This window comes from Anabrus simplex, chromosome 1, assembly GCF_040414725.1.
Source record: "Anabrus simplex isolate iqAnaSimp1 chromosome 1, ASM4041472v1, whole genome shotgun sequence".
Lineage (NCBI taxonomy): Eukaryota > Metazoa > Arthropoda > Insecta > Orthoptera > Tettigoniidae > Anabrus > Anabrus simplex.
Genome location: NC_090265.1, coordinates 769,117,274 through 769,142,313, shown reverse-complemented (window position 1 = coordinate 769,142,313; position 25,040 = coordinate 769,117,274).

Genomic DNA, 25,040 nt, shown 5'->3' with positions numbered 1-25,040 from the left:
GTTGTATGTTGTATCTTAAAAGAACTCTTTTCATGTTAAAAGTTTATGGAAAGCCCAGTGGGATCAGTCTTCACTAGTCAAGAAACGTCTAGTTGAGAACCCTTCTAAACGTGTACAAACGTGTACGATCCTCCAATACGACAGTCGAGAATCACCAATCGGATAAGGACTGGAGTCTGTTTGCTTTGCAAATTCAGTCCAGTTGGCTTTCTTGAAGTTCCACCTCGGTTTAGGATGTGGTCGAACAACAGGTATAGACATCCCAAACTCCAAGAGAACAGGCCTCTGTTTACTATGTGGGAAATCATTGAGCACTGTACGTCGAACGTGATTGTGTGAATTATGAAGCCCATTCGTGAAACAAAGACCTAGGGTGTAGCCTTGATGCCAGTGAGTTGATTGAAAGGTAGGCAGGTTTTTAGCATAAAAAATCAGATTGAAATTTTCAGTTTTCATCCAGTCTAGAAGAACTTCATCATTAGGGTCATCCTTGTTATATCCCCAAACATGATTATGACTGTTTAAATCGTCGAGATGTAAAGTAGGATACTGGAGAGAAACTATAGGAGGGTTAGGCCACGTAATATCTGGTGGCTTGTATATATTAACTATTGTCAAGTTTTCAATGTTAACTGTAGTAGTAAAAATGTAATTTTCATAGTTTATTGATAGTAATTGGTAATTTGTTATATACCGTAATTCCTGACATAAGTTGCTAGGCCATAATTTTGATGATAGTTAGACGCTATCAATTTAAAGCCTCGAATTTTTCCCCTACTCTGTGACTGTAGTTCGACTGAATCACGATGACATCAAGTGCATATTTTAGTGCAATCCTGGAAAAACTCACATTTCGCTTGACTAATCCCTTCGATAATCAATTGACAAAGCGCAGCGATGGTCAAATACTACGAACTCGAGGGCCCTGGAAAGGACCACACATCTCCTTCTTGTTTGGCCTTTGACCGAGAGGTCGTTTCCGACAGTTCGGTCTCATTATATCACTGTTGCATTCTAAGAACCACCCGGAGGACACGTGTGGGGCAGTGTGGTGGATAGACCTACGGACGTGGAGCAACGTAGACTCCCATAAAAGACGTCATAAACGACTTACCTAATATATACTAACATGTTTTCAGACATGTAACTAGAACATAATCTTTTGAAACGTCTGCATGGAATAATACACACCCGTAGCACAGTGCAAACAATGTTTTCTGGATAGCTGTACATCTGTTTGTTGGCGAAAGTAGACATTAGATTGAGGTAATAGGAGTGGTGATTAAAGGGATACGCTTACCGGAATAAAGAAACAAATTAATAATTTTTTAGTGTAACATATAATAAAGCGTTTGCTACAAAATATGGTAGCGCTAGCTTAATATTTTCGCGGATCATTTTTATGCAATATATACAGTATATTTACAAAATTATGTATTACACACACGAAGATTAGCATTCTTATGTAAAGTAATATAAGTTAAAATTAACGTTTACTACAAAGTGCATAACTCTAGCTTAGTATTTATAAAGATTATTCATACTCACACACACACACAAACAATATAGGTTATATATGTAAACCTTGCACACTAATGTCAACTGCCTTATGTTAAGTAGTACCTAACAGTACTACTATACCCCTAGGCATGACAAGCCGTTTACAATTTTCGTTCTAAAGAGCTACTTTATTAATTAAATGTGTGTACAACTGATGCTTCTTACTTCTAATAACAGCTATTTGCTTATGTTAAGTGGGTGGATTATTAGGTATACAATTTTCATAATTTTGTAAACTTAGCTCATTCTGAACTACATTCTTTTTAATACCTTTCAATCTCTTTATTTTTGTTTATTTTATTTAGATTTAGTACCTACATAAGAATCTATGATTTTTTCAGCACATTTGCCTTTCATTTTAACTAGAACTATTTTTGTTGACTAGTGGTATATTAGAGGCATTATTTTGAAAAGTTACAAATATCAAACCTACCTAAGCCTGGCTTTATATCTTTGTAATAGCCATCAACTTTGATTTGGTAAATAAACGCATCGGTATCTGTGTAGAGTAATTTTACATTATCAGCGTATTTGTTCACCATCATATTATATAACTGAATTCATACATCAGTGTTTTAGCTAATTCAAGTACAGCAAATCCAACGTAGGTAGGTTTGTTGTACTAGACTTTAACACGATTCATCTGTATAATGACTAAATTTTCATGTATAATATTACAGCTATGGAAATGATTAGGACAGGGCGAGTTGGCCGTGCGGTTAGGGGCGGCAAGTTGTGAGCTTGCATACGGGAGATAGTAAGTTTGAAGCCCAATGTCGGTAGCCCTGAAGATGGATTTCGGCCTTTTCCCATCTTCACACCAGGAAAATGCTGGGGCTGCACCTTAATTAAGGCCACGGCTGCTTCCTTCCCACTCCTAACCATCCCTATCCCATCGTCACCTTAAGGCATATCTGTGTAGGTGCAACATAAATCAAATTACAATAAAAAATAATAAAGTGGAAATTAGGTTTATTTATTAAATTGTTAGCACCATACTTATTCAGAAAATGACCGTAAAGTTTTCGATCATGACCACTTAACTGGCTTGTACAGATGTTGAGCGCATAATAGCTGCAATCTAAAGTACAAAGGTCCTAATTTCATTCCTATAATTCTGCATAACTTATCTGACTACAACTCATATTTTATTATAAGGGAATTTGGAGCTTCGGATGAAAAATTGATCTAGTCCCTCAGAACAAAGAGCGGTATATTGCATTTACAAAATGCGTAGGTTGAATTTGAATTTGGAACTAACAAATATCGATATAGTGCATTTTATAAAATCATCTATTCGAGGTGGTTTATGTCAATGAAGTGGGCGGTATCCTAACGCAAATAAGTTCATACCGGGTTTAGACTCTAGTCAACAATGTCAATATATTGTTTATCTCGCACTATAAAATTGGGGTTTCTTGACTCGTTTCGCTTCATGGCGAGTAGCCTTCTTAAATTTTCAAGTAATATGCGGCCACAACAATTTGCAGATATTCAATGGGTTTTTCCCGAAGAAAAGCAGTTTAATTTAATTCGACGTAAAGCTGTATACCCTTATGAAAATATAGACTGTTTGCAACGTCCGAAGAATGCTCCTTGCTATTAAAACCGTCATTTTACAGCTGGCTCAATTCAGCTGCAATAAGTGATGAAGACTATTTACATGCACAACGTACCTGGGAGCAGTTCCCCATTCAAACACTACGCGAAATTTCTGATTTATGTTTAAAGATGTATGTACTTTTGCTAGCTGATGTGCTAGAAAATTTTCGCAGTGTTTGCAAGAAAAAATACAGCCTTGGACCATGCCAGTATTTTACAGCACCTGGGTTAAGTTGGAATGCCATGTTAAAATGCACAAAAGTGAATTTGGAACTGTAACAGATATCAATATGGTGCACTTGATAAAATCATCTATTCGAGTTTACACTCTAGTCAAGAATGTCAATATATTGTTTATCTTGCACTATAAAATTGAGGATTAAACTTAAGACTCTAGTCTCGAGTCAACAATGTCAATATATTGTTTATCCTGATGCTAACAATCAGTATGAATGGGCAATGAGCCAGCATCTGCCATTAAATAGCTTCCACTGGAAACCGCAGTGCGAGATTGACGACTTAGAGATGCGTACCCTAGGCGACAGAGTTAATAAAGGCATCCTTGAAACAGACTCACATTATCCTAAAAAGTTACACACTTCTCACAATGACTTACCGTTCTGCCCAGAAAATATGAAGTCTCCGTACATCATATCAACAACAAAACTGCTAATAGCCAATTTGTATGACAAATTTCAGTATGTCATTCATTATCGGAATTTTAAACAGTGTTTGCAACATAGTGTGCAGTTAACAAAAATTCATCACGTACTAGAATTTCACTAGTCACCGTGGCTAAAACCATACATCGATCTCAACAGTGATTTAAGAACAAATGCAGTTAACGAGTTTGAGAAAGATGTTATTATCTCATGAATAACAGTGCGTTTGGTAAAACAACGAAAAATGTTGACAAACGGGTTGATGTGAAATTGATTAAAAACTGGGAAAATTTTGGAAAGAAATATGGTGCTAAAAATTTAATAAGTAAACCTAATTTCAATTTTATTATTTGTACTGTTATTTGCTTTACGTCGCACCTACTGTACGCAGATAGATCTTATTGTGACGATGGAATAGGAAAGGGTAGGAAAGGCAAGGAAGCGACCGTGGCCTTAATTATGGTGTGAAAATGGGAAAAGGCCGAAATCCATCTTCAGGGCTGCCGACAGTGGGGTCCGAACTTACTATCTCCCGGATACCAGCTCACAGCTGCGCGCCCCTAACCGCACGGCCAACTCGGCTGGTCCTAATAATTTCCATAGCTGTACTATTATACATGAAAATGTAGTCAATATACAGATAAATCGTGTTAAAGTCTAGTACAACAAACCTACCTACGTTGGCTTTGCTGTACTTGAATTAGCTAAAACACTGATGTATGAATTCAATTATATAATATGATGATGAACAAATACGCCGATAATGTAAAATTATTCTACAAAGATACTGATTCATTTACTTACCAAATCAGAATTGATGGCTATTACAATGATATAAAGGCAGACTTAGGTACGTTTGATACTAGTAACTATTTTCAAAATAATGACCATAATCTACCACTAGTCAACAAAAATAGTTCTAGGTAAAATGAAAGGCAAATATGCCGGAAATATCAGCAGTATAATACAGGGATTCGGCCGCCGCCTCCGCCTCAGGGTTCCCAGGGGCATCCTCCTCCTCCTCCCCCGAGGGAAATTTGAATTGGTAAACAAAGCCACGTGCATATTTTGACAGCCACGTGCTTTTTGACAGACAACAACGCATCGCTAACCTCAGTACTGCCATCTTGACGGGCCTAAACCTTAGTGGTACCAACTTAACCTAACTAGCGCGAGATTTGAATCGGTAAACAAATCCAGGTGCTTTTTGACAGCCGCGTGCTTTTTGATCGACAACAACGTATCGCACACCTCGGTACCAACATCTTGACGGGCCTAAACCTTAGTGGTACCAACTTAACCTAACTAGAGCGAGATTTGAATCGGTAAACAAATCTACATGCTTTTTTTGACAGCTGTCATCCGCCATCTTTAATCAAGAGAACACCGTACTGCCCTCTTTAGCTACATATCTTTGAAATGTGGTGGCGGATAATTTGAAAACTGCTTTTTGATAGCAGCCATCTTTAATCGACAGAGCACCGTGCTGCACTCTGGTGGCAGGCAATTCCACGTGACAGCAACCATCTTTAATCAAGAGAGCACAGTGCTGCATTCTTTAGTTGAAATGTGGTGGCGGCAATTTGAATAATTTCACGTGCTCTTGTTTGGAAACAATGCTACATGCTTATTTGACAGCTATCATCCGCCATCTTTAATCAAGAGAGCACCGTGCTGCACTCTTTAGCTACATACCTTTGAAATGTGGTGGCGGCAAATTCTACTCGCTCTTGTTTGGAAACAAACCTACGTGCTTTTTTGACAGCTGGCATCCGCCATCTTTAATCAACAGAGCACCGTGCTACCCTCTTTAGTTGAAATGTGGTGGCGGACAATTTGAAAAATCATTTTTGACAGCAGCCATCTTTAATCAACAGAGCACCGTGCTGCTATCTTTATCGTAGTAGTAGAAAATTTCTACGTCACAGCTGTCATCCGCCATCTTGCATCGCAAACCTCAGTGCCGCACTCTTTAGTTGAAATATGGTGGTGGATAATTATAAAAAATCTACAGCAACAATCTCTCGACGCTAATTGCACAAAATGGTGGCTATACATGACTCCTTAAGGGTGCTTCCACAAGATGGCTTGAGACTCCCGAAGGATGCTTGCGCAAGATGGCGGACACAAGATGGCGGCTATACACGACTCCCTATGAGATCCCCTAAGGGCGCTTGTACAAGATGGCCGCTGCTCTTATGAAGAAAGCTGGCTTAGAGGATAACGTGCCGTGGTAGTTCGATTCATTAATTTGGGGCTTAAATGCAAAATGTTAAATATCTCGAAAACGGTGCACCGTAGAGCAAAACGGACAAACTTTTTCCGCCAAGTACGTAGGTTCGCAGTATGAGGAACATGATAGCATAAGAAAAACATAGCCTAATGATGGGATCAACGGTTCGGTTCCTACTTAGGCCCTTTGGCATTTGCTCTGTTTTAGCTTGTACTGAAGCAAGTTTTTGTAACATGATCAGTAGAGAGCATAACGTGCAGTGCCAGTTCGATTCATTAAATTTGGGGCTTAAATGCAAAATGGTAAATATCTCGGAAACGGTGCATCGTAGATCAAAACGGACAAATTTTTTCCGCCTAATACCTCTGTTCGCAGTATCAGGAACATGGTAGCATAAGAAAAGCATAGTCTAATGATGAGATCAACGGTTCGGTTCCTACTTAGGCCCTTTGGCATTTGTTCTGTTTTAACTTGTATTGAAGCAAGTTTTTGTAACATGATCAGGTCTATAGTTCCGTTTTTATGAGTTTCGACTTGACAGTTAGCCGGAAGTCAGCCGGTGGTGCCAAATTGCCACGAATACAAACAGCTGATTTACAATACACAACACGAACAGAAATGTAACTAGTGGAATATAAGTCCAAAATCGGTTATTCTTTGTAGCAACGTACATGATTCACGTAATATCAATACTGCACAACACATTTAGGATAAGGCTACAAGATAAAAATATGTCAATGCTCGAACAGATAAACCGTGAGAAAATTAAATTAAATTTCTACTCACCATATAGAAGATCTCGCGTTGCTGTTACATTCAGTTTTCCGTAACGAAGGAAATAATCCTACAAAGCGAATATACCACTCATTTCTCAGTCACTGTCGGCATTGTCATCGTCTGTTGAGGTTTCACTCTCGCTTGACCCTAAAGAGATAATAAAGTCTTCAACATAATCGTCTGAACTACTTTATGCCCGTTCCTTCTGGCTTACCGCCACATAAACTGGGTACTGGGCCTTGTTTTGTTTCAAGAGATGCATAAGATCCGCCTTCCCCATGTCATCGCGAACCGAAATATTGTGCTCCTTCAACCACTTAATCAACTCATTCTTTCTAGCCGTCATTGTTGGTGCTTTGTCAAAAATGACTCTCTAACATTACAAACTATTTTCCGGGCCCGGCTCCTTAGTGGAGTACCTCGTCCGAAGGGCTTTCTTCTTTTGGGAGCTTCATCCTTAAACGTAGGCGTCGACATGACAGAACATCAAATTCGCACACGGGCCTAAAATTAACCTACTATATAACTACCGAACGAAATGTTAAACTAAGCTACTATATAAAATAGATCACTTGTCACACACTATTTACTACAATATAACGCGCTATACTATTAAAGATACTAAACCATACATTTATAAACTCTATGCTACGAAATATAAACGAACAACAACCTAGAACAAAGACACAAAGACCGCGAAAAGAACTGAGCACAATACAACACACAGCTGATAGCACGTGGTTACAGTAAACAACAAATCGACAATATTGCTAACCGCAACTGGAGTCTAACACGCTCTATCGGAGCGATCGACTGTCTATGATTGGCTGTTGATTAATTCACTTACCCTCCGCCAAAAGGCAGCGCTCAAACGTCAAGTCGAAACACATAATAACTGAACTGTAGCTATGGTAGAGAGTATAACATACCGTGCTGATTCGATTAATAAAATTTGGGGCTTAAATGCAAAATGTTAAATATCTCGAAAACGGTGCATCGTAGAGAAAAACGGACGAAAGTTTTCCGCCTAATACATAGGTTCGCAGTATGAGAAATATGATAGCATAGGAAAAAAGTAGTTTAATGATGAGATCAACGGTTTGGTTCCTAATTAGACCCTTTGATATTGACGGCTTTCTAACTGTACAAGATGGCGGCTATACATAGCTTCTTATGAGACAGCTTAAGGGTCCTTGCACAAGATGGCTTGAGACTCCCTACGGATGCTTGCGCTAGATGACGGACACAAAATGGCGGCCATACACAGCTCCTTATGAGACAGCCTAGGGGTGCTCGCACAAGATAACGGCTACTCTTATGAAGAAAGATAGCTTAGAGGCTACTGCGCAAGATGGCGGCTGCTGTTATGCATACGGTGGAGAGCAATTTGAAATTCCACGTGCTCTTGTTTGTAAAATTCTGCATGCTATTTTTACAGCCCTCATCTTTAATCAACAGAGCATCGTGCAGGTATCTTTACAGCACTAAACCTCATACCTTTGAAATGTGGTGGTGGGTAATATGAAAAATCTACGTGCTTTTTCTTGACAGCAGCTATCTTTAAACAATAGTGGCTATACATAAGCTGTTAAGGCCTCCTCTTATGTCAAGGCATAGCTCTATCGAACAAGTTTAAACCTGCATCACGAAGGCGAGAGTGTGCGGCGATAACATTATTATCCATGTTTAGATTTGCAAATCACAAAAGAAGTGATTGAAACATAACACGACTAGAATCGAACACTGCACTCGATGTCGTTAACTTCATCATGTGATCGGAACATTGATTGAAGTGTTCAGAACACTAAATAAGTGATCAAGACTAAAATAGAACACTGTACTCGATACAACATGTGTTTAGAACATGTCCGGGGATACCTTTGTTCTAAGAAGATTAGATTACCGCACACTCCTTGTAGGGCTAAAGGGCAAAAGGACTAAAGGGCTAAAGGGCTAAAGGGCTAAAGGGGTAATGGGCTAAAGGGAAAATGGGCTAGGGTGCCTCTCCTCTCTTTATCCGGGCTTGAGACCGGCTCTGCAACTAGAGGCGGAGTTAACACCCTAAGGAGGGGAGAATTTTGGAAAATAATCTATACGAATATAGCTACTCGATCGACTATATACTACAGAAGGATGACTTAGGTGAGGGTAAGCGCTGGGATTGTAGGAAGGCGTTTAAGCTGATGTACTGTCGAGAGAGAGCTATTACTTAATAATACCTACACGACGTAATTCATGCTCTATTTCAAAAATATCTGCTTTGTACTGTATGTAACCAGCATCATGATAGGCCAACCAGGCAAGCAAAGAAGCTAACACCTACCTCAACTTAAAGATGAAAATAGCTAAAGTGACAAAAGATATAGTGTTTTTGAAGGAATGCCTTAAAAATAATTTGACTCCCAGTTTTCTAAAAAGTGCCCAAAGAAAAACTATATATTCTAATCATCATAAGTTTACTCAAATGAAGGTCAATAAAATATGGTTAAAAAGAGAAATTCAATTTATGTATAAAAGAAAGAAACTTCTTAATGAGAAAATGTACTTCGCGCACCTCTCAGCACCACTGAACTTGCTTCCTCTGGAATGGGATTCTTTCCAGAAACATATCAATGAGAAAATGGAGAACACACTTAAAATGAAACAAGAAATTTTGGATAATAAATTATTTAAGTTGAAAAATTTAGCATCTAATAGAGAAGAAAGAAGGTTAGTTCCTAATGTTACGTTTGATGATAGTGTTTATCCACCTCCAATTAAAAACTTGTCTGAGATAGAATTTAATGAAGAAGAAACCTCTATTTTAAGTCAAGGCCCTAATTTCAATTGGCCAAGTTCAAACAAAAGTTATGATTTAATCACCACATTAGCTGAAACAGAAACAGCAATACAGAATCTGCCTGTAGACTTACAGAATGACATAAGGTATGAAGCTAAGAAGAAAATTCCTATTTTAGTAAAAGGTTTACAATCACTTCGAGGCACCAACAAGGTGGTTAATAACTTGAAACAAAAAATCAAACTAAATAACTTAATTATCACAAAAGCAGATAAAGGAGGAACAGTTGTAGCCCTAGATAGAAATGTTTATATTGAAAAAACAGAAACATTTTTTAATAACAATTCGTTTAGTACAGTTGATAAAGACCCGACATCACGTATTCAGAGGGATCTTAAAAAACTATTAAAAAGCACGTCTTTCTTGTTTAATGAACATGATGTGCAAACATTAATAAATATGAACCCTAGACTCCCGACTGCGAGAGCACTACCGAAATTACATAAACAGGGAGAACCGATTAGACCTATCATAAATTTCAAAAATAGCCCCATTTTCAAAACTTCTAGATTTATACATAATTTCTTATCAAGTAAATATGTATTTCATTGTAAAACACCCATCAAAAACTCAGTGGATTTTTGCAATCTAGTTAAAGATTTTAAACTTGGATCATCTCACACGACATGTTCGTTTGACATAACCAACATGTATACAAACATTCCAATAGAAGACACTATCAGAAACATTAAGAAGAATTTAACGAAGAACAAATTAGTAAGCATACCAGAAATTGAAGATTTTATTAATGTTTTAAAATTCGTGTTAAATCAAAATTATTTTACGTTTAATAATAAAATTTACCGACAAAAAGGACTCTCAATGGGAGCCCCAGCATCAGGAATATTGGCTAATATATACTTAGACTATTTGGAACACACGAAAATTATTAATCAAATAGAGGGATTGGATTTTTGGACACGTTATGTGGACGATGTTTACGCTATAATAGATAACAGACTCACCGATAGCAATAAAGTTTTAAATATACTGAATAATTTGGATTCCAATATAAAATTCACTGTAGAAGAAGAAGTTGAAAGATCACTGAATTTTCTGGACATAGTCACAACAAGAGAAGAAAAAGGATTTTCTTTCAAAATACACAGAAAATCCACTTTCACACTGACCACTATCAAGAACAACTCGTTACACCCTGAGGCACAGAAAAGATCAGCATATTATAGTTACGTTAACAGAGCGTTTAGTATTCCTTTATCCAAATCTGAAAGGAATAAAGAACTGTTGTTTATCCGACAACAAGCCCTCTTGAATGGTTTCAACAATAACATGATTGATAAAATAATTAATAAATTTTCGGAGAAGCAACAATCTAAATTAGCAGTCGAACCTAGCAAAACTGAAAAATATATCAAGTTCACATATAATAATCCAAACATTCATGTAATAACAAATTTATTTAAGAGAAAACATTTTAAAATTGCATTTTCCACCAATAACAACATGAAACATAGTATTTTCAACCATGATACAATAAATCTCTCGGAAAAAGATAAATTTTTTGATTCCGGAATATATAAACTCACATGTTTTGAATGTAAGAATACATACATAGGACAATCTGGCCGCAATTTTAAAGTTAGATATTTGGAACATGTGAATGCTGAAAAACATAGAAGATTCTCAGCAATGGGATCACACATGACTGCCACAGGTCATAAATTTACCAACATAGAACAAGACCTGACCATCATAAAAAAGTTAAAAAAGGGCAGCTTAATGAACACATATGAAGACCTGTACATTCATCTAGACCAACTTGTAAAGAAAAATGATAACCTTAATGAGGCTGTAGAATATAAGAATCCATTATATTATCAAATTCTAGTATATTTGAAAATGCTTGAGAAGGATCACGAAAAAAGAATTGGAATTTCTCCTCCTACAGATAGCCCTACAACTTATTCCTCCTCAGTTGAAGCTATAGGTGACAGCAAGGAAGTTCTTGACACACCTATATCCCCCGCTCCTCCACCTCCTCAGGTGCAAGAGCAAGGAAGAACGCATCATCAATATTACACCCGGCGCAAAACTGTGAAAGAATGACAGGAGTTACTATTCCAAAGGAAAGCAGGCTTAATAAGATTTGACAACTAGGAATTAGTTATATCTTCATCTACATTAATAATAAGAGCCGCACTGTGATATCAGGATTTCTTCATTTCGATAATTACTTATAAATTGTATAATTTTTAATTTATAAATTGATCTTTTTTCATGAATTATTAAGAAAAGAATATTTATTAGGTCAATTTCTCTATGGAATATTGTACAAGTGTTTCCTTGACGACTGCTTTCTATTGTAGAAATAATTTATATATTTTCTCTTGAGTTATTTGTTTGTTTTAATCTTGTCAATCTTATGTTAATTTTAAGGACACTTCCTCTAAAGCATTACTTTGTCAATTTTATACATTTTTCATCTAAACAGTGTCATGTGGCTGAAGATGTTGATAATATACGAAATATGTACCACTTTTGACCATTAAAAATTGCCTTAAGCAATCATTGTATCGACTAGGTGGAAAATAAATACTTAATTGTGAATCTAGGCTCTTAGCAGTTGTAAACGTTTTACGAGTACGTTGGGGTCCTTACAGTATCTTATATCTACATCGGGTAACAGAGGCTTGTTGTGAACTTTGAGTCTATATGCAGACAGTTGATGTGTAGGGACTTGTTTTGATGTAATACGTGCTTCAGCAGTAGCGTTTCTAGGTACAAACTTAACTTGTTTCGATAGCAATGAAGCGTTGAAAGTTTCTTCTTCTTTATCTTGCATCGCTTCTTGAGATGTTGGCACTGCGACAGAACGTGCAGTAGGCTTAGGAAATGAAGTAAAATCATTAAGCTGTAATGGCAATGAAACATTAAGATTTCCTTCTTATACTTTCCCTTTACAACTGTTTTGATCAACATCATTATCCTTATTATCATACTCATGACCTTGCCTCTCCTTATCTTGAAGTTTGTGCTTAGTAACAGAACTTGTAGCAAACCTAGACAACAAGGAAGAATTAAAAATCTCTCGCAGAAGTGTACTTTTTAAAAATAAATCATTGTTCTCTTGAATACGGTTGAGCTCTTTGTATTTTGTTCTCGATGAAGCTACAATACATGCTGCTTCATGACGTTGAGCGTTATATGCGTTCCTGAACTCTCTGCTACAATGTTTGCATTGAAAAATTGTCTTACATGATATCTCATGACGTCTCTTGTGACAGCTTCGGGAAAATGCCTTTCCACACTCTTTGCAGAAATAGGTTTTTCCATGACGGACTTTTATCTTCTGCTAACAGATTCTTCTTTAAATCTACGTGACACTTGTCACTCTCTAGTTCGATGATGCGAACAGCTTAGCGATTAACAGTAAAACAACACAGAAGCGTATAACCAAGGTAGCAACAGTAAAGTTTAATCCCGACAAGATAGCAGCAGTGAGGTTAGCGATGTTCTGTTGTTGAATTTTAAATTCCGCCCTACGACATCCATAAGGTGGAAGCCTTGAGGTTTAGCGCCTTAAAGATGGCAACAGTGAGGTTAGCGATGTTCTGGTGCTGGATTTTTAAATTCCACGCTACGACATGCATAACGTGACAACCTTGAGGTTTAGCGCCGTAAAGATGGTAACAGTGAGGTCAGCGATGTTCTGTTGTCCCTCAAAGTGAGGTTAGGGTTCGTCAAGATGACCGCTGTCAAAAAAGCACGTGGCTTTGTTGTCGATCAAAAAGCACGTGGCTGTCAAAAAGCACCTGGATTTGTTTACCGATTCAAATCTCGCGCTAGTTAGGTTAAGTCGGTACCACTAAGGTTTAGGCCCGTCAAGATGGCAGTACTGAGGTTAGCGATGCGTTGTTGTCTGTCAAAAAGCACCTGGCTGTCAAAAAAGCACGTGGCTTTGTTTACCAATTCAAATTTCCCGCGGGAGGAGGAGCAGGCCCCTGGGAAGGCTCCTGGTTGGAGGAGGAGGCACGGGCCCCTGGGAAGGCCCCTCGGGAGGAGGAGGAGGAGGAGGCCCCTGGGAACCCGGAGGCGGAGGCGGCGGCCGAATCCCAGTGTTATACTACTAATATCATAGATTCTTTTGAAGGTACTAAATCTAAATAAAATAAATAAACAAAAAGTAAAGAGATTTAAAGGTATTAAAAAGAATGTAGTTCAGAATGAGCTAAGTTTAAAAATTATGAAAATTGTATACATAATAATCCACTCATTTAACCCTCTACTGCCCAATGTTACTTTGAAGTCACACATCATTCTGTACACATTTTTTACTGTTAGAATGCAATTGAGCCACTACTTCCCAGTGTAACTTTCAAGTTACAGTATGGCTGTGTGATTTTCAACTGTTTATAGTTTAATACACTGACTGACAGAGCAAATGCAACACCAAGGAGGAGTGGTTCGAAAGGGATGAAAGTTGGGGAAAAACAGAGTCGGCACGGAAGAATAATTGATGTTTATTTCAAACCGATATGCAGGTTACACAATGCGCACGGCATCGGCTCAGTAGGATGTAGGACCACCGCGAGCGGTGATGCACGCAGAAACACGTCGAGGTACAGAGTCAATAAGAGTGCGAATGGTGTCCTGAGGGATGGTTCTCCATTCTCTGTCAACCATTTGCCACAGTTGGTCGTCCGTACGAGGCTGGGGCAGAGTTTGCAAACGGCGTCCAATGAGATCCCACACGTGTTCGATTGGTGAGAGATCCGGAGAGTACGCTGGCCACGGAAGCATCTGTACACCTCGTAGAGCCTGTTGGGAGATGCGAGCAGTGTGTGGGCGGGCATTATCCTGCTGAAACAGAGCATTGGGCAGCCCCTGAAAGTACGGGAGTGCCACCGGCCGCAGCACATGCTGCACGTAGCGGTGGGCATTTAACGTGCCTTGAATACGCACTAGAGGTGACGTGGAATCATACGCAATAGCGCCCCAAACCATGATGCCGCGTTGTCTAGCGGTAGGGCGCTCCACAGTTACTGCCGGATTTAACCTTTCTCCACGCCGACGCCACACTCGTCTGCGGTGACTATCACTGACAGAACAGAAGCGCGACTCATCGGAGAACACGACGTTCCGCCATTCCCTCATCCAAGTCGCTCTAGTCCGGCACCATGCCAGGCGTGCACGTCTATGCTGTGGAGTCAATGGTAGTCTTCTAAGCGAACGCCGGGAGTGCAGGCCTCCTTCAACCAATCGACGGGAAATTGTTCTGGTCGATATTGGAACAGCCAGGATGTCTTGCACATGCTGAAGAATGGCGGTTGACGTGGCGTGCGGGGCTGCCACCGCTTGGCGGCGGATGCGCCGATCCTCGCGTGCTGACGTCACTCGGGCTGCGCCTGGACCCCTCCCACGTGCCACATGTCTTTGCGCCAACCATCTTCACCACAGCCGCTGCACCGTGGACACATCCCTATGGGTATCGGCTGCGATTTGACGAAGCGACCAACCTGCCCTTCTCAGCCCGATCACCATACCCCTCGTAAAGTCGTCTGTCTGGTGGAAATGCCTCCGTTGACGGCGGCCTGGCATTCGTAGCTATACACGTGTCCTGTGGCACACGACAACACGTTCTACAATGACTGTCGGCTGAGAAATCACGGTACGAAGTGGGCCATTCGCCAACGCCGTGTCCCATTTATCGTTCGCTACGTGCGCAGCACAGCGGCGCATTTCACATCATGAGCATACCTCAGTGACGTCAGTCTACCCTGCAATTGGCATAAAGTTCTGACCACTCCTTCTTGGTGTTGCATTTGCTCTGTCAGTCAGTGTAGTTATATGAATAAGCCACCAGGGAGCGCCAAATGTATGGTTGGGAGCATTTCCCAGGCACATGGTGGATAGCTAGTTTTACAATTATGTTTTGTATTATTACTAACAAATTATATGCATAAAAAATATAGAAACCAAAGATTGTATATTTTATGAGACTGTTATTTTATAAATTAGTCAATTTTCACATATCAAAACATTACTGCCCAGTGTGACCTGGAAGTCACAAACCTAATTTTTGAAAATCAAAAATGAAAATTCAATAAAAACTGCATTTATGTGTAGTTTACAACATATTTACTTAGTATATGGCAGAGAAAATTTTTTAAAACACAACAAAATAATTTGGGCAGTAGAGGGTTAACATAAGTATATTGCTGTTATTAGAAGTATGAAGCATCAGTTGTACACTCATTTAATTAACAAAGTAGCTCTTAAGAATTAAGATTGTAAACGGTTTGTCATTCCAAATTCTATCATCACTCTAGCCTGGGGGTATACTAGTACTGATAGGTACTACTTCACATAAGGCAGTTGTCTCGGTGAGAGTATGAATAATCTTTTTGAATAATCAGTTAGAGCTATGCAATTTGTAGTAAACGCTAATTGTAAGCTGTATTACTTTATAGAAGACTGCTGATCTTAGTGTGTGTAACACATAATTTTGTAAATATACTGTATATATTGCATAAATAAGATCCATGAAAATATTAAACTAGCGCTACCATACATTTTAGTAACCGCTTTTCGAAAGCTTTATTTCAGTTGTGATAATATATTATAAACTTTAAAATATTATTGATTTATTTATTTGTTCCAGTAAGCTTGTCCCTTTAATCAACACTCCTATTACCTCAGTCTAATATCTACTTTCATCAACAAATATATGTACAGCTATCCAGAGAACATTTTTGCACTGTACTACAGATGAGTATTATTCCATGCAGACGTTTTAAAAGAGCATGTTCTAGTTACATGTCTGACAAATGTTGTTAGAATAAATTAAGTAAGACCTAACGTATTTTACCATGCAAGTAATGCGACCATTTTTCGAATCTGAACTCAAGGGTTTAGTCTCTGAGTAATATAAATAATACAGAAAATTACTATAAGTCTCTAGAGTTTAAATCTATAATCTCTACCGATAAAATAAAATATTGAGTGTTACATTAGCATCCTTCGAACCTTTAGCCAATTAATGCTCTTCAGGCCCATTGGTTCCCTTTTTCCCTTTAGCCCTTGTGTCCTTCATCAGTTTAGCGGCCCTTTACCCTTTTAGCCCGTTAGTCCATTATCCCTTTTGTCCTTTAGCTCTTTTACCCTTTGCCCTTTAGCCCTTTTACCATTAAGCCCTGTTGACCTTTATCCCATTGGTCATTCTGCCATTTCCTCCTTTTGCTCTTTGGCCGTTCTTCCCTTTAGCCCATTTGTCCTTTTGCCCTTTAGGCCAAGTTCAGCTCTAATCCCTAGACCATAGCTTTTCCCCTTTAACCCGTTTGCCCTTTAGTCCTTTCACCCTTCTCTCCTTTTGCCCTTCTCTGTTTAAGTTCAGTTTTCACCAAGCTCAGCATCAAAGCCCCTGGACCATGTCTCATCTTGTTCAGTTGGGTTAAGTCTGGGATCGAATCTCAAACTTGAGTCTTTAACGCTCTTGTAAGGTTAAGCCTGTCGTTAAATCCGTTCCTCTTAGGTTAAGCTTGCACTGAGGAGGAGACTATAAGGAGGAGGATGAAGAGGAGGGGGAATGATTCTGCAATTGTTCAGCTTCAAGCACCAAAGATGCTTCCCAATGTTACGCCCCTATGAATAAATCACATGTATTACGCCTTACACCATCTCCCTAGTCCCATGTGCAGCCGCCATCTTGTGCCAAGGTCAGCATCAAAGTTTTGGACCATATCTAATCTCATCTTGTCAGAGTGTAGGGAATGGCAGTCGGATAGGTTAAGCCTGGTCAGCGTGAGGTAAAGCCTACACTCTTAGCCATTAACATAATGTAAGTTTAAGCCTGCGCTGTTATGCAGTTAGCCTTGGCAATGAACTTAGATTTGTAAGGTTAACGCCCTTAGGCCTGGACTCGAACGCGGGATCTGTGAGGTTAAGCCTGAACACGTAACCACTGTAACACCATGTGGGGTTAAGGGCGCGCTCTTAGCTAGCAGTCCGCACCGCGCTTGACGTCACTTATCGGCACAGGCCTTATCCAGGGGCCACCGGATACCGGATGCGGCCAAACCCCCCAAAAGTATCTGCTTAATTTGTTTATAATGTGTTTTAATTAACACACTGTGTCTTATCTAGGAGAAGTGTGCATATTGTTTTAACAGTGAACGCTACGTCTCACAAACTATGCGCGCACTGTTCGTAATAATGGAACAGGCTCAGCTGTAAGTAGTGTGATAATGTTTTTCATTCAGTTGTTTATTCATGATCATATCTTGGTGTCGGTGAATCGCGTGAATCTAGTAAAGGAATCTTCCGTTTGCATTTTATACAAGCGTTCAATAGCATGAAAATAAGTGCATATTTAAATGCATTTTTCATTATTTTTGCAGTATAGTTGCATGATTATCGAAGCGCGACTTCCAATAAGCAATCCGGTATACGAATGTCAGTTGCCTATCACCACATTTTTATGGTTTTCGTGTTATCACTTTCATTTTCGCTCACCTACGTCCGCTTGTCTTGATATAAATCTATGAGAGTAGCGCGTTGAAATATTTTCAACAGTACATTTGGCCATAGAGCGCACAATCAACTGTTATTCTGAAGAAGTCGACAGCAACCCGTATAGGTTGTGCTCTATCTATTTGACCTGCTTTAAGATGATATAGGGGTGGAGGTGTTGGTGATCAATGTTTTAAGAGGAAGTACAACCCGGCAAACACTAATTAGAGAGAAAATATTGAAGGGATCCGACAATTCCAAAAATGAAGGTATCGGCCAAAGGGAGACAAGGGCCACGAATAGCGTGAAAATGAACCCCTCCCTAGGCCTCCACACCTAATGCCGTTGGGGCCAGAAAAAGAAAAGTTGACCAACGGAGGTCGGTTAGGACAGGTGAAAGGGAGAAGTCTGTCTAAGTAAATGGAAAGCAATTTCAGGACTCAGCTAAGGTGGTAGTGATTATTATTTTAAGAGGAAGTACAACGAGGAAACCATCTTCTATTAGCACTAATCAGAGGGAAGAAATGGAAGGGCTCGGACATTTCGAGAAATGAAGGTATCGGTCAAAGGAAAAACAAGGGCCACGAAGGGCATAAAAATCCACAGTTCTTCAGGCAAGCTACTAAATGATGAAAACATCCTAGGGTTATGAGCTACGAATTTTAGGTAAATAAAATATATTAAAGTATGAGAATATATTCTTTATTTATTCCTAAAAATTAATATTATTTTCTTATTCGTCGTTATCCAGTTGATTAGATTAGCAATTTGCCTTTTTCTACCTCTACGAGCGCTAATGTGAGTCAATGCATTGTTTCACCTAAGCACCACTACGAGCACTAATGTGAGTCAGAGCAGAGTTTCACAAGCGATTTTAGGCTGTTTTTTCCGAAACTGCATTTAGGCCGGAAGTGATTTTAAAAATTTGGTTCTTTTCTTACTTCATTAGACCTAAATTTTACACTATTGAGAATCTTCCACCGTTTTGATACTTTATTTTGCCTTTTGGCAAATTTTTTATTTATATGTTAACAGTACATGTTTCGTTCCTTGTTTAGGAACATCCTCAGCTGTTATACTGGCTTAGGTGAATGGTTAAAATTTTAAAATACGTAGATTTACAAATACATTGATTCACTTAAAAACTAAATACGAATTAAGATAGATGATATTAAAAACAGTGTGGGGTTAGTGTGTTACTGGTATGAGAGCAGATGATTACATGGTTGATTGACTTAAAACTATGTCTATTCATTGGAATAGTTGTTCAAAAAAAATTTCACTTTGTTACATAAAAAGTCTGTATGCAATTAAAATTCTTTAAAAAATGTTTGACTTCATAGCATTGTTCGAATTGTTGAAAGTTTTTCTTCCTTTCCTTCCAGGTAAGTTGTTGTATGTTGTGTGCTTGCTTATAGTGCTTTTGACTGAGTCTAATGTGGAAACCTTTGGAGCTGATCGCCACTATAACAGCTGAGGATGTTCCTAAACAAGGAACGAAACATGTACTGTTAACATATAAATAAAAAATTTGCCAAAAGGCAAAATAAAGTATCAAAACGGTGGAAGATTCTCAATAGTGTAAAATTTAGTGATTAAATTTTGATACGGACAATGAAGCTGATTACTTGCAAATCAATAGACCTATCCAAGACTCACAATTTGTAACCTTACCGGGCCCTTTAGCCCTTCAACTTTCGGCGCAATTGAGGAGATTGCTTAATTTTACGTTTTTCGTATTATGAGGATCCCTACCTTTGTCCGCTAAGAAAAGTTTTCAACATTAATATGAAAAACTCTCTTTGATTTGCAAAGCTAATACTGTCGGGATAGGAAAAGAACAAGAGTTGACCAAGTGAGGTCGGATACGGAAGATGAAAGCGAGGAGCATGGCGCAAGTAAGTGGGAGCAATGCTAGAGCTCAGCTTAGGGCCCCGTGGTCGCTAACCCACGCTCCCAAGTTAATGGCCATTGGAGTCCCTCTTAGTCGCCTTTTACGACAGACAGGGGATACCGTGGGTTTTATTCCACCACCCCCACCGACAGGGGGTGGTGTATGAGTACTGTGCCTGTCTCTTACCCGAACATCCTGGATTTGATTCATTAAGCGTTAATGCAAAAAGCATGAGATGATGTTCCGCTGGAGCGGATCTCTAGTATATTATGATATAATTTTTGTTCCCATTATATGACATATCCCAACCCATTTGACCCCACTGTTCCATTATTGAAACATCAATGCAGACTCCTGCCATTTAACAAATTCTCATTGTTAGTCGAAAATGAGTATGTAGTAGACAGTTATAGACCCCATTGTTTATTTTATTAGCGCTTGTGCCGTTCCACGGGTGGCCCAGATTGGTTGCGCAGTATATGTTAGTTTTCCTTCGTCCTGCTCGTGACGTCATCACAGGAGCACCGTGACTGTGTAGCACACAACCGCGTGTGTATCTTATTTCTTTGTTTATAGCTGTCTGTCTTATAAAGAAAAGATTTCCACGTAATATCTGTACGTAATTTCTTTCCTTATATTGCTGTCGGTTTATATAGTGGCCTACTGTATTTTGCATAGTGTGTGCGTCGTAGTTCGTTTCTGTGAGATCTCTGTTAAGTTGCTGTGTTTCGTGCTGTAAGGTACACTTATTTTCTTTTCGTTAGTTGCACGAACAGTGTAATAGTAGCTGGAGTGAAATCTCTCGTGTTCATAGTATCATTGCGATAGCAAACCGTGCCGTTAATGATTCACCGCAATCTACAGCGAGACCTGATTGATCAGGAGAAGGATTTCGGTACCTCACCGGCTACATCGCCTACCGTCGAAGAAAATATGACAGGTCAACGGGAAGTCTGACTGGGGAAATGGTTTCCATTTCTTCTGATACAGCCCCTGTGGGATGGATAGAAGTGTTATCTCGGGGAGGTCTACTCGTTCCATCCAAAGAATGACTAATCCAAATAAAGGAATTTGAGTTAATTTTCACGGACACTCACGAACATGCTGAACGATGACGCATACCTAATATTACACGCAAAGTGCGTCAAATAATTAGCAGTAAATTCCCTGCTGTACCACCGGAAATAGTAAAAGTGTATGTTAGAACGAGAACATTTATACGCATACGACAAATGAACATTCGGGCAAGGACTGAAAAAAATACACCGGGCGAATTGGCCGTGCGGTTACGGACGCGCGGCCAAAGACTTTAATATTACTTATCTAGACTCACAGAGCGCGCTGATGCTATGCGGAATATTGAACACTTTCGCGCATCGCCATGTTGCGGGCGCTTCGGCTTCGAATGGATGACTAGCACGTTGTAATGTTTACAGACCCTTGCATGTTTTCGATTTCATTTGAATCATGCCTGTTAGTGGATCTGTTTTAGTATTATATGTGACGGAGTGTTAATATATTGTCAAATATTTTCAAGGAAAGTGGGAGCTGATATATTACAGTAGTTTCGGCAATATTAGGCCTAAAGTTAGGCCTTACCTGTAGAATGGAAAGATATTCACGAGGGTGAATTCGTGTGCAGCCTTCATTTGTACAGGTTGCTATCGGAAGGGATCTGGTATTTCTTTTCACATGTGAGTAGAAATAGAACTGTTATAAAATAACTTTAATTTACCATAATCGAGAACTAAACAGGTTATAGGGTGATTGATTCAGAGAACGCATGGACATGACATTTAGAATATTTAGGCTGCTTCTTCTTTTTTTGTTTGCCTTTTTCCAATTCATCGGAGATAATTGTTTAGAACTAAACAGCTGTTCTGAAAAAGGCTACATAATTTTCACATAAACTGTGTTGCGGTATTACAAATTTGATAAACCTGGGCCTAGAATCCGCAAGATATGATTGATACAACTTGATAAAACCTTTTAATATTAGGGTAAGGTATTGCTTCAAATTATCAGTTATCTGAAAAATGATTTATTAGTATCGTATGTCTTCATTTCTCCAATTTTTCCCATTTGCTTTATAATAAAAGAATACAATTGTTAATACGCTATTCCAGTAATATCTGACAATATAAAGTCTAAATAAAGCTCATTACAGTCTTGTCAATCCTAGTCTGCAGTAGAAAACGCTAATCAAAATAATTGTTCACTATGATATTAATATTTTTTGTTTGCAAGTGCTTTAATTTGAGTTTCACCTATTTTCATTCTGGTGTAAATCATGGTGCTCATATTAGAGAAAAATTAGAACGCACTTTCAATTTTTATCTGCTCGGATAATGTTAATTCATAATGAGTTTGTAAAAGCAGTAATATTCATGAGGAGGGTTTTACATCTTAAATGATACCATTCTTACTTAAGCCTAACCGGGCAAGTTGGCCGTGCGGTTAGGACCGCGCAGCTGTGAGCTTGCATCCGGGATATAGTGGGTTCGAACCCCACTGTCGGCAGCCCTGAAGATGGTTTTCCGTGGTTTCCCATTTTCACACCAGGCAAATGCTGGGGCTGACTTTAATTAAGGCCACGGGCTCTTCCTTCTCATTCTTAAGCCTTTCCTATCCCATTGTCGCGATGACCTATCTGTATCGGTGCGACGTAAAGCAAATTGGTAAAAATAAAATTTAACCCTAAACTCAAACTAACCCTAGACATTAATTTCATTTTAAGAAATACACAACAGAAGACTAGCACTAGTGTAACAAATGTCAGGCAGCATTTACCTAAATCCAAATCACACAATAATGATACAATAACTTAACTTCTGCTCATCCAGTTACGTTATTTCATATCCAAACCAAATCCCATGGCACAAAAGGCCCGAAAGGCCATGGCCTACCAAGGGACCGCTGCTCAGCCTGAAGGCCTTCAGATTACGAGGTGTCATGTGGTCAGCACGGCACATTCTTTCGGCCGTTATCTCACTGTCAGATATCTCCGTAATTGTAATCACGTAGGCTGAGCGGACCTTGAGCCAGCACTCAGATCCAGGTACAAATCTCTGACCTGGCCGGGGATTGAACCCGGGGCCTCCGGGTAAGAAGTAGACACGCTACCCCTACACCGCAGAGCCGGCATTTCATATTCAGAAAATGATAAAACATGTATCTGATTATTTTAGAATGATTTCTGCAGTCATGTACTTTTTAATTAATGTATTCAGAGAATTGAGTAAAATTTGCTGTAGGCCTAATGACTTATCAGAGAGGAATCGTAAGCTATGTTACCTTTCATAGAAAGATTTTATTTCACAGGTTTCCTTTTTTGTTGATATTGAAGATTATTATTATCGGTACAGGAGTTTATAAATATTTGTGTTCTGCAGTCTGCTGAGAGACAGGCAATTTTTATCTCACGATATGTAATCATACTTCAGTTGTAGACTGCTCTTGGAACATGTCTTCTTATTTTCAATAAAGCTAAATTGTAGAGTCTAGGTTTCTCAAGAGACAGATTGTCACGTGATCCTCGTCCTTTGAGTCTGGCCTTCTTGCGATACGTACCGTACAATGTTCGAACAAATTAGTTACAAACATGACACTTATACAGTATTAAAGTGAGCGACATGATAATTTTCGAGGTACTGCTAGTGTATTTTCGTAGTAGTGTATTTTTCAGTCTTCTTATTGTCTTTTTTTTTTAGGTGCGCCACCTATGGGCTATCCAAAGGATTTGTGTAGATTGTTCCGTTTTTATAGAGAAATATATTTTAATATTACCACAGTCTTCATACTATGTATATTTATTGCGTGTGTACACGGTAGTCGGTGTAGGCTGTCATTAATTTTGTAGGGTGGATGTTTTCATGAGTGCGAAATTTAAGTTAAAGCACGTATTCCATACGATCTCCGCGTCAAGCTGAGGAGCGCCCGCAACATGGCGTTACGCGCATGGACATGTCTTCCCCAGTCACACGCTACTGCGCAGCCAGCGGTGTGGGGCCTTGCGCGCGGCTGTGATCTTGCATCAGGGAGATAGTGGTTCGAATCCCACTGTCGGCAGCCCTGAAGATGGTTTTCCGTGGTTTCCCCATTTTCACACCAGGCAAATGCTGGAGCTGTACCTTAATTAAGGCCACAGCCGCTTCCTTCCCACTCCTAGGCCTTTCCTACCTCATCGTCGCCATAAGACCTATCTGTGTCGGTGCGACGTAAAGCCACTAGCAAAAAAAAAGGAAACAAAAAAATAAGAGTGAAAAATCCATAACAGCTCATCGGCGAAAGGTACAACAATGGAATTCATCTTCAAAAACAACCACTTCACGACATCTGATCTCACAGGTAGGACTGTGTTCTAATTAAAGTGTTTTTCCTGTTCTTTCTTGTTCTTTAACTTTAAGAAGTAGGAATATCTATGCATGGTTTCGAATATGAACTTACTTCTGCTGCTGTTATAATATGTGTTAAGCTTTAAACTCGATAACGGTACCTGCGGAAGTGAGTCAGTGTATCGTATGTCAGCATACGGTAGTTTCATTACGGAAGTTCTGCTGTCAAGATTTAATATTACAAATATTTCATATCTCTAAATATTTATGTTTATAGATTTAAGAGCGCATAACCTTCCTCAAACTAAATAGAGAACGTTGGAAATGTTAATAAATTTCAAGCGTTGGTCAGTGTGCCGTCACGTTACATTTACGCCTTATTCGTAATAGAAATAATGAAAACTTACTATGCTGTACTCTCATTCAATCTTATAACAGCAGTAATCTTTATGTCTGGTCTGCAATTAGTCCTGAGAAACTGTAATGTTTGCTGGTATTACGAGATTCCTCCTGATTTGCGCTCTCTGGGCTCGGCTGCTTTGCTCCTACTGTGACGTCATTTCGTTAACCAATAGCAGGTCGTCTCGCTTTGGGCCCAACCTTTAGTAGTGTTTAAGAACCTTGGTGCCCTTCAGGTATAGAAGAAGAAGCTGGAATTCGGTTCTAAATA